Below are 13,073 nucleotides of genomic sequence, written 5' to 3'. Positions count from 1 at the left end.
GGCTTGGTATGGAATTTAGGGGGACCCCCACGTCATTTTTTTTTTTGGCCGGGGTTCCCCTTAATATCCATACCAGACCTGAAGGGCCTGGTATGGAATTTAGGGGGACCCCCACGTCATTTTTTTTAAAATTTTGGTACGGGTTCCCCTGTGGGGAATTCCCATGCCGTTTTATCAATGAACTTCTATGTGTATTGTCGGACCGGCAATGCAATAGCCGCGAGTAGTTTTAAATGGCTTTTTTCCTTTGAAATATCATTTTGCTGTCAGACTGTTCTAAACACGGGAAACATGTGCCCCTTTACAGGCATACTATAGACACCCCCCCAGCTATGAAATTAAAAAGGGATATTACACTTTTATTGTTTGACTTTAAGCATTATTAAAATCACTGCTCCTGAAAAAACAGCCGTTTTTAAAACTTTTTTTTTGCATTGATCCATGTCCCCTGGGGCAAGACCCAGGTCCCTAAACACTTTTTATGACAATAACTTGCATATAAGCCTTTAAAATTAGCACTTTTCATATCTCCCATAGACTTTTAAAGGGTGTTCCGCGGCATTCGAATTTGCCGCGAACACCCCAAATTGTTCGCTGTTCGGCGAACTTGCGAACAGCCAATGTTCGAGTCGAACATGTGTTCGACTCGAACTCGAAGCTCATCCCTAGTGGGGAGGAGGCATGTAAGGATGAGGCATGTAAGAAGGCTTGAGGGACCGAGCAGCCGCTTACCTCCATTTTGGCCGGCTGTAATTGAACAGGAGGCTCCGTGAAGGCCAAAACTGGGGCCCCAATTTGTGGCTGGGCCGGCGGCGCCGTCAGGGCTGTGTGCGATCGGGCACCGGTTTTGTCCACAAACCGGTCCATGTGTAGGCGGCAGTTACCCGGAGGTGCCTGTGGGTGTTTGGGGCGGCTCAGGCTGAATTTTCAGGCCGATTTGGGGTACATGCTGCGGGAGCCGAGGAGAGGAGCAGCTATTCCATGTGGTGCCAGAACCGGAAGTTTACAATCAAACCATATCAATGTATATTGAAATATTTCCTGTAATGTCCATGTTATGTTTTTTTTTCTTTCAGAGATCAACTTCAGGAGACAGAAATGCGCCTAAGGTCATCCATCAAGCAAATTTTGAAATGTGATTTTGAACAGGAAAACGTAACTTCCCCGGTGCTACTACCACTTGCTGATTGAGTTATCAGTGTATCAATACTGGAAATGATCAGTAAAAATGAAGATGAATACATGAAGAATCTGGAGAAGACAATAAAGCTGCTAAAACCCGGAGGCCAACTGTTACTTATTGCGGCATTAGATACAACTTACTGGTTTGCTGGAGCAGAACGGTTCCATTGTTTTAAATGTAATGAGGAGTTTGTGAAAAACGCCTTTGGTAAGCTGGGTTTAGTAATTGATTACTATACAGTGAAGAGGAGATGCAATGTCAGCGATTTCACTGATTATAAAGCTGTTCTATTCATTGTTGGACGCAAAGGGGAGTAGATGATTTGAGCCAATAACATTAATCTGGAGCCAAATCGAGCCAAATAGAATTATGTTGCCCTCCGGGTTTTTATGGCAGTCAGAAATCACAGCAGCTGCGCTAAAGTCAGCAATGTTATTTTGCATCAATCTGTGTTAAATTGTGTTAACAAATATCACTATCTTAATAAAGGTCATTCACAATATAAATGTGTGTTGACTTGTCTTGGAGCAATATTGTAAACCTTTTATGTATACAATATATCTTTTTATCTATTTATTGATAACCAACACATTTCAGGACATTTACTGTGTGCCTTTCGTCAGAATATAGATAAAGAATATATAAAAATACAATATCAGATACAGTATATGGGCAATATATTAAAAAACATAAACAATTAACATTATCAGGTTCAATACCTAAACATTATTAAAAGTTTGTGAGGAGAAAAAATATAGAAGAGATTAAATTGATAAGTGTTGTACAAGATGGCAGGGATGGGTCCTGGATGGCAGCTATATTTCCCCACTATTTGGGTTGTGTTCCATTTAACCACTTGCTTACTGGGCACTTTTACCCCCTTCCTGCCCAGGACAATTTCCAGCTTTCAGTGCTGTCACACTTTGAATGACAATTCGATTGACAATTCAGAGCGGTCATGCTACACTTTACCCATATAGCTTTTTTATCATTTTTTTCATATAGAGTCTTTTGGTGGTATTTAATCACCACTGGGTTTTTAATTTTTTTGTAAACAAACGAAAAAAGACCGAACATTTTTCAAAAAGATTTTTTTTTTCATAGTTAGTTATAGAATTTGGCAAACTTTTTCTCCTTCACTGATGGCCATTATTATGCTGCACTGATGGGCACTGATGAGGCGGCACTGATGGGCACTGATAGATGGTACTGATGTGCATTAATAGGTGGCACAGATGGGAACTAATAGGTAGCACTGGTGGACACTGATGAGACTCCCCTGATTGGTGGCACTGATGGGCACTGATAGGTGGCACTGATGGGCTCTGATAGGTGGCACTGATAGGTGGCACTGATAGGTGGCACTGGTGGGCAACACTGATAGGTGGCACTGATGGGCACTGGTAGGCAACACTGATAGGTGGCAGTGATGAGGAGGCACTGATGGTCACTGATTGGCAGCACTGGTGGGCAATGTTGGGACTGCATTGATAATCAGTACACTGATAATCAATGCCCTTATTATTAGTGTTGATGTCCCTTTAACACAAGCTGGTTTTTGGCTTCCTTCTTCTCTCCTAGCACTGTCAGTGTGAGGAAAGAAACACAGATAACCGGCTTGTGTTTACATCCGTGATCAGCTGTCATTGGACACAGCTGATCACGTGGTAAAGTGCTATGATTGGCCCTTTACCCCAAACTGTGATCAGTGAGTCTAAACCCAAGGGAGAGAAGAGGACTGACTTATGGTCCCCTCTGGTTTGATAAGTCTTCATTTGGGACCCAAAATTTGGAGTTTCAGAGAGATATTTGGGTGAGAAAGAACTTCCATCCCTCATTACAGGGACTTTTACCCTGAAAGGATTCACCGTTTGCATCTGAGTCCAGAAAAGGAGGAGGAAACACTCAGTGCCAGTCTGTGAGGTGAAGTAGAGATGAACACAACTAAATGGACAATGTGGGCTAGCGCGTGGCCGAGACAAGGTTGCAGAACTCTGATGACCTTCTCTTTGGGACCCTTTAGGCATCCAGGAGATTTCAAAGACCCTGTTAATGTAGAAGTGTGACTGGCAGTGAGCCGAGCGTTTATGTTTTGTACCAACAATTGATCGACATTTTTTGCTTCCGGAGGACAAGCTGTTTTTTTCTGTTGGCCTGTTTTTGACCGTAAAAGGGACTGTTTGCTTTCACTAAGGTGCTTGGCTGATGATCTCCAATATCACAGTGTATATATAATAAATAAACTACGTTTTGTAAATAGCATGCCAAATAAATTACTTGAAATGTTAATTAGATATACACATCATAGAAACTTAAAAGTGAATGTTTACATTATCACAAAAAGTGACTTTCTTTAGTTATACTTTTTCGATTCTATAATGTGTTCATATATGTAGTAATAACTGATCATTTGTTATTACTAAAGTTAGCTAAAGCTGTAGGTTAGTGTTTTTTTCTTTTAAACCAGCACCAGGGACAGTACTAACATAAATGACTTTTGCAAATGTAGCACCCTCTACCATAGGTAGGTGCTAGCATAGGATTGTTTGCTAGGGAAACTGTCACTACAGGTAAAATTAGGCAGGCCTATGCTTCAGGCTAGGCCTGCTTGTTTTGATCTGGGGGCAGGGAGTGGTTAGTGTAGCAGTGGGTGTGACCACCTCTGCTTTGGTTCTGAGGTGCCTCCCCTGCTTCCAGGGAGAATGTTGTGGAAGAGGGGCAAGGCCTAGAACTGGAGTGGCAGGCAGCTCATGTGAGGAGCCCTGACCATTCCCCAACTGGAATTGGCAGGGCCAGGCATCCCATAAAAGCTGAGGTAACAGGCCACTGGGGGGGAGTTGTCGGCCAGGTGAAGTGGAGAATGGAGTACTAGACAGCAGCAGGAGGGCACCCCCATCTGGGGGGGGGTGCACCGATCGCAGGAGAAAGCCCGGGAGAACTGTGAGGGAACTTCACCCTTACATGGTCATGGATGAAGTCTTCATCTTTACACAGTCATTGATGAGGAGTTCCTGTAGCAGAAGGGCAGGAGAAGCTGTCGGAACGTACGGTCCAGTTAAGTTCTCCATCATGGACTCGGGGCAGAGAAAGGTCGGTGAGTGTACCACAGTGGAGGGCTGGATGTGGGGACATGCCAGGAAGTCTGTGAGGGAACTTTATCCTTACACGGTCATGGATGAAGTCCTCATCTTTACATGGTCATTGATGAGGAGTCCTGGATCAGAGGAGAGACTGTGGGGAATAGTGTCAAATCGATGTGGCCCAAGGGCGCAGGATTTGCAAGCTGGACTAGCTGGGAACAGTAGTCCACCGTTCAGCACATGCTATTAAACTACTAGGCCTCTGGGGAGAGGTACTGCAGACCTCTGACCTAGTAGCAGCAACCAATCAGAGTCAGCATTAGAGACTATTCAGAGTGGGTTCTTTTGCATATAGAAGAGGATGTGACAAGAAACATAATGTGCTACAGAACAAGTGTTGTGCAGGATGGAAGGATTCCTGGGAGCAATAGTCTGCAGGAGTTAAGCAGAGGAGGAACAATAATCTGCATGGTGATGCAGGGAAGAGATTGTAGATGTTATACATGTGCATCATTTCTTCAAGGCTCAAACAAAGTTCTACTTTACTAATATGATGGCAAAGTAATTTGATCTATGGGCATCCCACGTACACTTTTTCCCCCAGCCAAGTTATACATCCCCAATAAACAAAAAACAAAACAAAGCAGATGACTGTTCATTGTCTCTGGAGGTCTGGCAGCATGGTGATATGGTGGATGTTTGTTACTATTGGAAACTACTCCACTACACAAAGTACCTGCAAAAGGGCATCTACGGGTCTTCTGGCAGAAGCTGCATAGAAGCCAGTTACAAGTTGTGCTGACCAGGATATTTGAGGCCACATAAATGGAGCCATGTAAGTAAAGATTTATACTTCAAAAAACGTTTAGATGTCTTTTTCACAAGACAGAATATACAAGGCTACTGGGATTGTTAGAGAATAAAAAATCACACTACATAGGTTTAACTTGATGTATTTTTTTCAACATTATAAACTGCATAACTATGTAAAGGAACAGAAATGAGGGTGAATACAAGATGCAATAGGCCAGGTCTAGTCTTATCTATACCTGTTTACCAATGCTGTGTCTTAGACCAATAGAATTGGAAAAACAAATTATCAAAGTATTCTCTACCTCATGGAATTGGTGATGTTTGTCGTCCTGCATTCAGCACCTTCTTAAAAGATAGCACTGAAATTGGCAGCTATAGTCCTCATTTTCTATGACCTATGGTGATGAGGAAAACCCCTTGGTGCCAGTGCCTCCTGGCCTTTTAAGGGGTTTCAGATGCCGTGAGGCAGGGCGGGGTTTATGATCATGTGACCGCCATGATTGTCTGTCACAGCAGTCACATAATTGGAAAGCTTTCTGTTAGTCGCTGGTAACTGTGCTGGGAGCGCGCTCTCTGCACAGCTGTGTTTACAAAATGATATTCAAATCTGCGCCCACTCAGAGAAGCCACATATTTGTGTATTGTCAGTGCAAAGGAGTTAAAAAGGCCAGCTAGGAAATGCACCACTATGCAAACAGTGTGGCCAAAGGAGCTGATTGTAGATACATATTGTTGTGAATTCATGAAGAAATATATTTTATATTTACTGGCAGAAACATGAGAGATGCTTAGGCCTCACCAAGTAGATGAACTGTGATGTTAAATATTTGAACTGTTGCCCTCTTGGGGACTTTTAGGATAAAATGGACATTCTCATGTTTGACCAAGCCTTTCTCTACTCCTTTAAATATTGAAGACTTTTACAAGCATGTATTGTAAAGGAAGCTGTTGGAACAAAGGCTATTCCTGTCACAAAACAAGGAGATATTTACATGGTATTGTGAATAAACAAAAACTGCCAGAGGACACAAGGTGACATAGACTTTTATAGCATAGAGAAGCCTCACTCATTGTGTTCGAATGGAGAACTGTTTAAATAGCTAACACCTTGGCTAAGAGAACCCATTGTATGAACTTTTAGGATGGCTTAGACAAACAAGTCAGTTCTAAACACCCAGTGAGAATTTTCAAGGTCCCTCTCAACACATTAGTGAAAGTTGAATATTGTGCTAGTCAAAAATAATATAAGGTATCAATAAGGTTATCATAAGTCATTTTAAACTATCTCTGACATTGTAGGTCACAGAGACATTATAATGTTGACGTCGGCGGACCCAACAACTTTGCTATGAAGAAAATGTATATGAAAGTGTGATTTTATAAGTAGAAGTGTTTTAGGTAACGAATTAGTATTAGGAAAAACATATAATCATGATTATAATCATATAAGGTTGTAGCCTACACTTAAGATAAACAAATGTTCAGTGGAGATACCAGAAGTTATACAGGTATCCATATAGATAATCATTTTATGTGGTATTGATGAAATATATAACAATGTGTGTGTTTCCTAGATAGACCAGTTTACAGATATACATTTATAGAGATACAGGTATATAACCAAGTTATGTAAGGATGATTAATCAACTTATACTGAGTGTAATGTACATTAGACCGAGTACCAGAATATCTAAAGGCATATACTTATCCTTACCATTATACCTATTATGAAAATAGAACGTATTAATTTAAAAGGATGGACTCAAAACACGTGTGAGACACCTGGTGGTTGAAGGTGGTATTATTTGAACTCACTAAATTTCCAGAGGAAGTTAATCTTTACGTCTCCTAATCCAATGGGAAGTGAGCCACCTCCTTTTGGGCAGAGCCATTATAATTTTTATGATCTTATTATCTGAAATGGTATTTAGAGGCAAGGAAGATGGGAGACGAGGACCAACGGACGAACAAACGGAAGAAGGAGAGAGCTCAGGGGGAGAGCTCAGGGATCCACCCTAAAGGGGGGACACTGGGAGACATACACTCCCAGACTGACACTCATGCACCATGCATGAATATATACCTTTACATTCATGAAGATTCCTCAACACCTAATACTTAGAACTCGGAGGTCACAAGAAGTAAATCCTCTTTAGGAGTATCCATTTTGAAACTACGGCAGCCATTTTAACTCTGGTAACTAGCCCATAGGAACTGCAGCCATCCTGGAATGGGTAATTATATCATGTTGATTTTATCTTATGTGTTCTCTCAAATATTGATATGTTCTCACAGATATTGATGTATTGAATATTATACAGTTGATAATCATTCTCCCGAATCAATAACCGCCTTGTAGATTTTTCCTCTAAAGATTCAGATTTTTTCATTATATTTTTCTTTTTGCATAGTTGCCACATTTATTGACAAAACAAACGTCTAATTTATTTCACAATTTTAACCACTTACTTACCTGCAGTATAGTAACGGTTGTAAGTGTGAAATACAGATGTTCTGTTCAATTGTCAAGTTCACAAGGTTATTGATTCTACCGAGAAGTTATCATGGTGGTATTATGTCAAAGGGACGGTATGCCCATTTTTGCAAGTGTTTTTATTGATGTTCAAGACGTTCATGTAACGCAATCGGTATCTTAATTTCATGTGATTATTTGTGTTTGTTTACCAATAAACAACTTTTTCGTATGACCACACGTCTCCGTGAATAAGTTTCACAAGCATAGACTGTGTCATATTGATTGATTTTGTATCTTAAAAATATCTTCGTTAAAAATTACTCAAGGATAATTATTGTGCGGGAAACCTGTCCTTAAAAAGGCACAATTTATTCTGACTGAATATTCACTACATAATGGAGGCACTTCTGAGATAACGTCAATGTTTTGTACAAGATCAATCATAGTTATGGTGGTGACATACATAATACTTTGCATGAAATTTTAATTATTAATTTTTTTTGTTTGCAAAAAAAAAAAAAAATGTCTGGTCAAAGTGAATTTCATGTTGGGGGGGATGATCAAGAGTCAGCCCTTAGTGGTAGTATGAGTACTCAGAAAAAATTGATACAGGTACAGGAAATGTTGGAAATAATTTATAAAATGGAAACGGCGGATCAAGCCGGAAAAAGTTTGTCTAATGAGACTGATCTAGAAGCATTTGTTAAAGGCCTTAAAAACCACGCCAGAAATTTAGTAAATGGCATGTGGATTATAGGATTGCAAATCTATGGACTCACAGACAGATTCCCTGAGGCAAAGGGAATAAAAAGGCATGATCGCCTTCTTGTGGAATTATGCCTTATCCTGATGTATCTTCATAATGAGTTTAAATGTCAAAGTACCCAACAGGAGAGTGATATCTTAGAATCCCGAGTAAAGGAATTGCATTTTAAAATAGAACAGTTGACAAAAGACACTAAAATAATTTTGGACGGACTTCACCAAATAAGTAAAAAGTGGGAACAATTAATAGAGGAGAGGGAGAATTTTCTGCAGGAAGACGGGTCTCCTGACGAAAGTTGCCGAGTAATAGGCAGTGGAAATTTAGGAAGTTGCCGAGTAATATGCAGTGGAAATCTAAAAGAAGAAACAAATCAGCTTAGGTCAGGACAGGAATCCCTAATTAAGCAATCAGTAGAATTAAAAGAACAACTGAAGTTTGTGCCCCAGGGTGATGCTCAGATGCTTAACCCTGAAAGGGACGAGTTTGATAGTACTTCAGAATCTGACTCTGAATCTGATTCTGACTCTGATTCTGAATATGAAGGTTGGGAGTCAGACGATGAGGAGGAATCGGAAAAAGAATCAATATCCTATGCCAAGCCATCTGTAGAGCAAAGGGGGGTAAAAAGTGAAGTAGCACATGAAAGGGGATCTAACCAGTTTTCTTTGGGATCAGAGAAAAAGACAGACACCCCTAACCAAGACCCCGCAGAAATAATCAAATTTGTAAATGATGCTGTCCCAGTCTTTAGTGACGAGTCTGACAGTACTTCAGAATCTGACTCTGAATCTGATTCTGAATATGAAAGTTGGGAGTCAGACAATGGGGAGGAATCAGAAAAAGAACCAATATCCTACCCCAAGCCATCTGTGGAGCAAACGGTAAAAAGTGAAGTACCACATGAAAGGGGATCTAACCAGTTTTCTTTGGGATCAGAGAAAAAGACAGACACCCCTAACCAAGACCCCGCAGAAATAATCAAATTTGTAAATGATGCTGTCCCAGTCTTTAGTGACGAGTCTGACAGTACTTCAGAATCTGACTCTGAATCTGATTCTGAATATGAAAGTTGGGAGTCAGACAATGGGGAGAAATCAGAAAAAGAACCAATATCCTACTCCAAGCCATCTGTGGAGCAAACGGGGGTAAAAAGTGAACCACCACATGAAAGGGGATCTAATCAATTTTCTTTGGGATCAGAGAAAAAACCAGACACCCCTAAACAAGACACCTCAGAAATAATAAAATTTGTAAATTATGCTGTCCCAGTCTTTAAGGAAGAGGGATCCATGTGCGTTATTGACCACATCAAGACCTATGAAAATACCCTACCAGTTTTAGGCCTCGAAAATCTGGCTGTGCTTAAAAATGCTTCCCACGTAGCAGAAAAGGAGCCAGATCACAACCACCCTGAGTTTAAATCCACATCTTTCAAGGCCCTACCTAACTACATAAAAGTGAGTTTAGCAAAAGATCACAAAGGGGGGTGTTCACCGGAGTCGTTGGTAAGAGAGAGTAACAATTTGTATTCTATCCAACAGACTGGTGAAAACAAAGGGGGACCTGAGCCCTCAAATAAATTCGTGAATGAAATTCATGTATCTCCTAAATCAGTACATGTTGAAACCCAGAAAAAGACATACGCTGACATAGTCAGAGGAGACGTGCCAAAGAGTTTCCCCAGCAGAACACCAGATACCCCACCAAATAGAAGGGGGGAGCAAAGACCACCTCAGGAGTATCACCCATGGGATCCTGGCCCAAAGTTTGAAAGAAACTATAGGGTGTATCTCCCATGGGTCAGAATTAAACCTAAGGGTAGACACCCTCACCAGTGTGATTGGCCCCGGGGGCCTACACAGGTAAATAGGGAGCAATCACAGGGTAGAACACCCCAAAATCCCCGGAAAAATAGGGAGCAACTAAAGCCCAGACAACTATCCCAGAATGAAGACAGTGGTTCTGATGGGGATATGTTTGATCAAACTGGGCCAGTAGCCCCTAAAAAGTACAGAAACCGGGTCTCACGACCCAATCCTGATCAACCTATAAGCAATGCAAAATCCAAAATCATTCAAATTATGAATATGTTACATGGTTTTATTGCTGTACGGAACGTGAATAGCATTTCTTCAAGGAGCAAATCCTGTGGCCAACCAAGGGCCACAGAGCCTTTGAAGCGCCTATGTTAAAATAAATCAGAGGAAGGCACTGAATAAAGGTATAGGAGACAGAAGTTCTAACACCATGTTTTTCCCCAGGTCACAGTAATGAGGATCCTGAAATCCCCACCGGGGGATGGTGGTTGTTAGATATTAATTATTCTCCTATTTTTCAGTGGTCACTTCATTCCTCTGACATACACAGGTCGCTCCAAACAGCCTAATTTCAAGAAGTCGCCTAAGACGGTGATTCCAGAGGAAGACCGAATCCTAAAGACATTAATATCAGGAGGCCTAAATGGTTTGATATTTTGGGTAAAAGATGAGGAGTTACTCGCATAAGGTAGTTTGATTGCCTCAAATGAATTGTATTGACACCCCAAAAGGGGGAGATTTTATTTGTTTTATTCCTCACAAGTAGAAGGTTGACTATAATGTCAAATATCTTAGTACTGACAATAAGTGTCACCTGTCAAACTTAAATGTTTTAATTGTTATTATTCCAGAACCGCTACAAGTAAGCTAAAAAAAAAAAAAATGGTTCTGAAGAATGTCAGTCAGTCATTCATGTCTGGTATCCACAGCTGTAAAGAAACGCCCTCATGTTAATAAGCCCTGAAGCTCTGTCTCCCATAGCAAATGTTTCATATATTGTCATGCTATCCAGAGCGTTTAGTTAAAGGACTGATGACACAATGAAAAAAAAAAAAGGGGCTCTGAGGAAGCCCAGGATACCAGCTTAACATTGAGATCTCAAACACAGATCAAGTAAAAAAAAAAAAAAGGGGGAGACTATATATGTCTTTTCTAACGGAATCCATTTTCCCTTACAGGACTAAGATGTCCATGAGCCGGTCAACAGAACCGAGAGCCCAATGTGTGTGATACATCCAGCGAAGGAACCGTATGGGGGATTCCGGAACACCACTGATGGCCAGTCTACACGGACAAACCTCCCAGGATGGCCAAGACCCAAAGGTGCCCGGAGCGATCCATTTCCTGCCAACCAACGGATGACGGCCCTGAGATGCACACATCAATCACCAACCCATTTTGTGTTTTCCCTTCAAAGAATTACACCCACATGAAGGTGTCTACACCCTTTAAACATAGATCCACAATATGGATCCATCTCCACAGCTAGATTTACAAGACCCGAATGAAGCCATATTTCTTCAACGTTTTGCATTGGTGAAGTCTTTCAAAGGACTCCCGGCATTTGAACACTTCACAAGGGGGGATTTGTTGTGAATTCATGAAGAAATATATTTTATATTTACTGGCAGAAACATGAGAGATGCTTAGGCCTCACCAAGTAGATGAACTGTGATGTTAAATATTTGAACTGTTGCCCTCTTGGGGACTTTTAGGATAAAATGGACATTCTCATGTTTGACCAAGCCTTTCTCTACTCCTTTAAATATTGAAGACTTTTACAAGCATGTATTGTAAAGGAAGCTGTTGGAACAAAGGCTATTCCTGTCACAAAACAAGGAGATATTTACATGGTATTGTGAATAAACAAAAACTGCCAGAGGACACAAGGTGACATAGACTTTTATAGCATAGAGAAGCCTCACTCATTGTGTTCGAATGGAGAACTGTTTAAATAGCTAACACCTTGGCTAAGAGAACCCATTGTATGAACTTTTAGGATGGCTTAGACAAACAAGTCAGTTCTAAACACCCAGTGAGAATTTTCAAGGTCCCTCTCAACACATTAGTGAAAGCTGAATATTGTGCTAGTCAAAAATAATATAAGGTATCAATAAGGTTATCATAAGTCATTTTAAACTATCTCTGACATTGTAGGTCACAGAGACATTATAATGTTGGCGTCGGCGGACCCAACAACTTTGCTATGAAGAAAATGTATATGAAAGTGTGATTTTATAAGTAGAAGTGTTTTAGGTAACGAATTAGTATTAGGAAAAACATATAATCATGATTATAATCATATAAGGTTGTAGCCTACACTTAAGATAAACAAATGTTCAGTGGAGATACCAGAAGTTATACAGGTATCCATATAGATAATCATTTTATGTGGTATTGATGAAATATATAACAATGTGTGTGTTTCCTAGATAGACCAGTTTACAGATATACATTTATAGAGATACAGGTATATAACCAAGTTATGTAAGGATGATTAATCAACTTATACTGAGTGTAATGTACATTAGACCGAGTACCAGAATATCTAAAGGCATATACTTATCCTTACCATTATACCTATTATGAAAATAGAACGTATTAATTTAAAAGGATGGACTCAAAACACGTGTGAGACACCTGGTGGTTGAAGGTGGTATTATTTGAACTCACTAAATTTCCAGAGGAAGTTAATCATTACGTCTCCTAACCCAATGGGAAGTGAGCCACCTCCTTTTGGGCAGAGCCATTATAATTTTTATGATCTTATTATCTGAAATGGTATTTAGAGGCAAGGAAGATGGGAGACGAGGACCAACGGACGAACAAACGGAAGGAGGAGAGAGCTCAGGGGGAGAGCTCAGGGATCCACCCTAAAGGGGGGACACTGGGAGACATACACTCCCAGACTGACACTCATGCACCATGCATGAATATA

The 13,073-nt window shown here is 40.6% G+C and overlaps 1 pseudogene; it reads left to right on the top strand.

The window, feature by feature from the left end:
- Window positions 1-1,569, top strand: part of LOC141110159 (indolethylamine N-methyltransferase-like) — a 62,124-nt pseudogene extending 60,555 nt beyond the window's left edge.
- The last annotated feature ends 11,504 nt before the right edge of the window (window positions 1,570-13,073 follow it).

This window comes from Aquarana catesbeiana, linkage group LG10 (assembly GCF_042186555.1).
Source record: "Aquarana catesbeiana isolate 2022-GZ linkage group LG10, ASM4218655v1, whole genome shotgun sequence".
Lineage (NCBI taxonomy): Eukaryota > Metazoa > Chordata > Amphibia > Anura > Ranidae > Aquarana > Aquarana catesbeiana.
The sequence above is the reverse complement of the archived record's forward strand: the minus strand, read 5'-3'. Positions and strand labels throughout refer to the sequence as shown.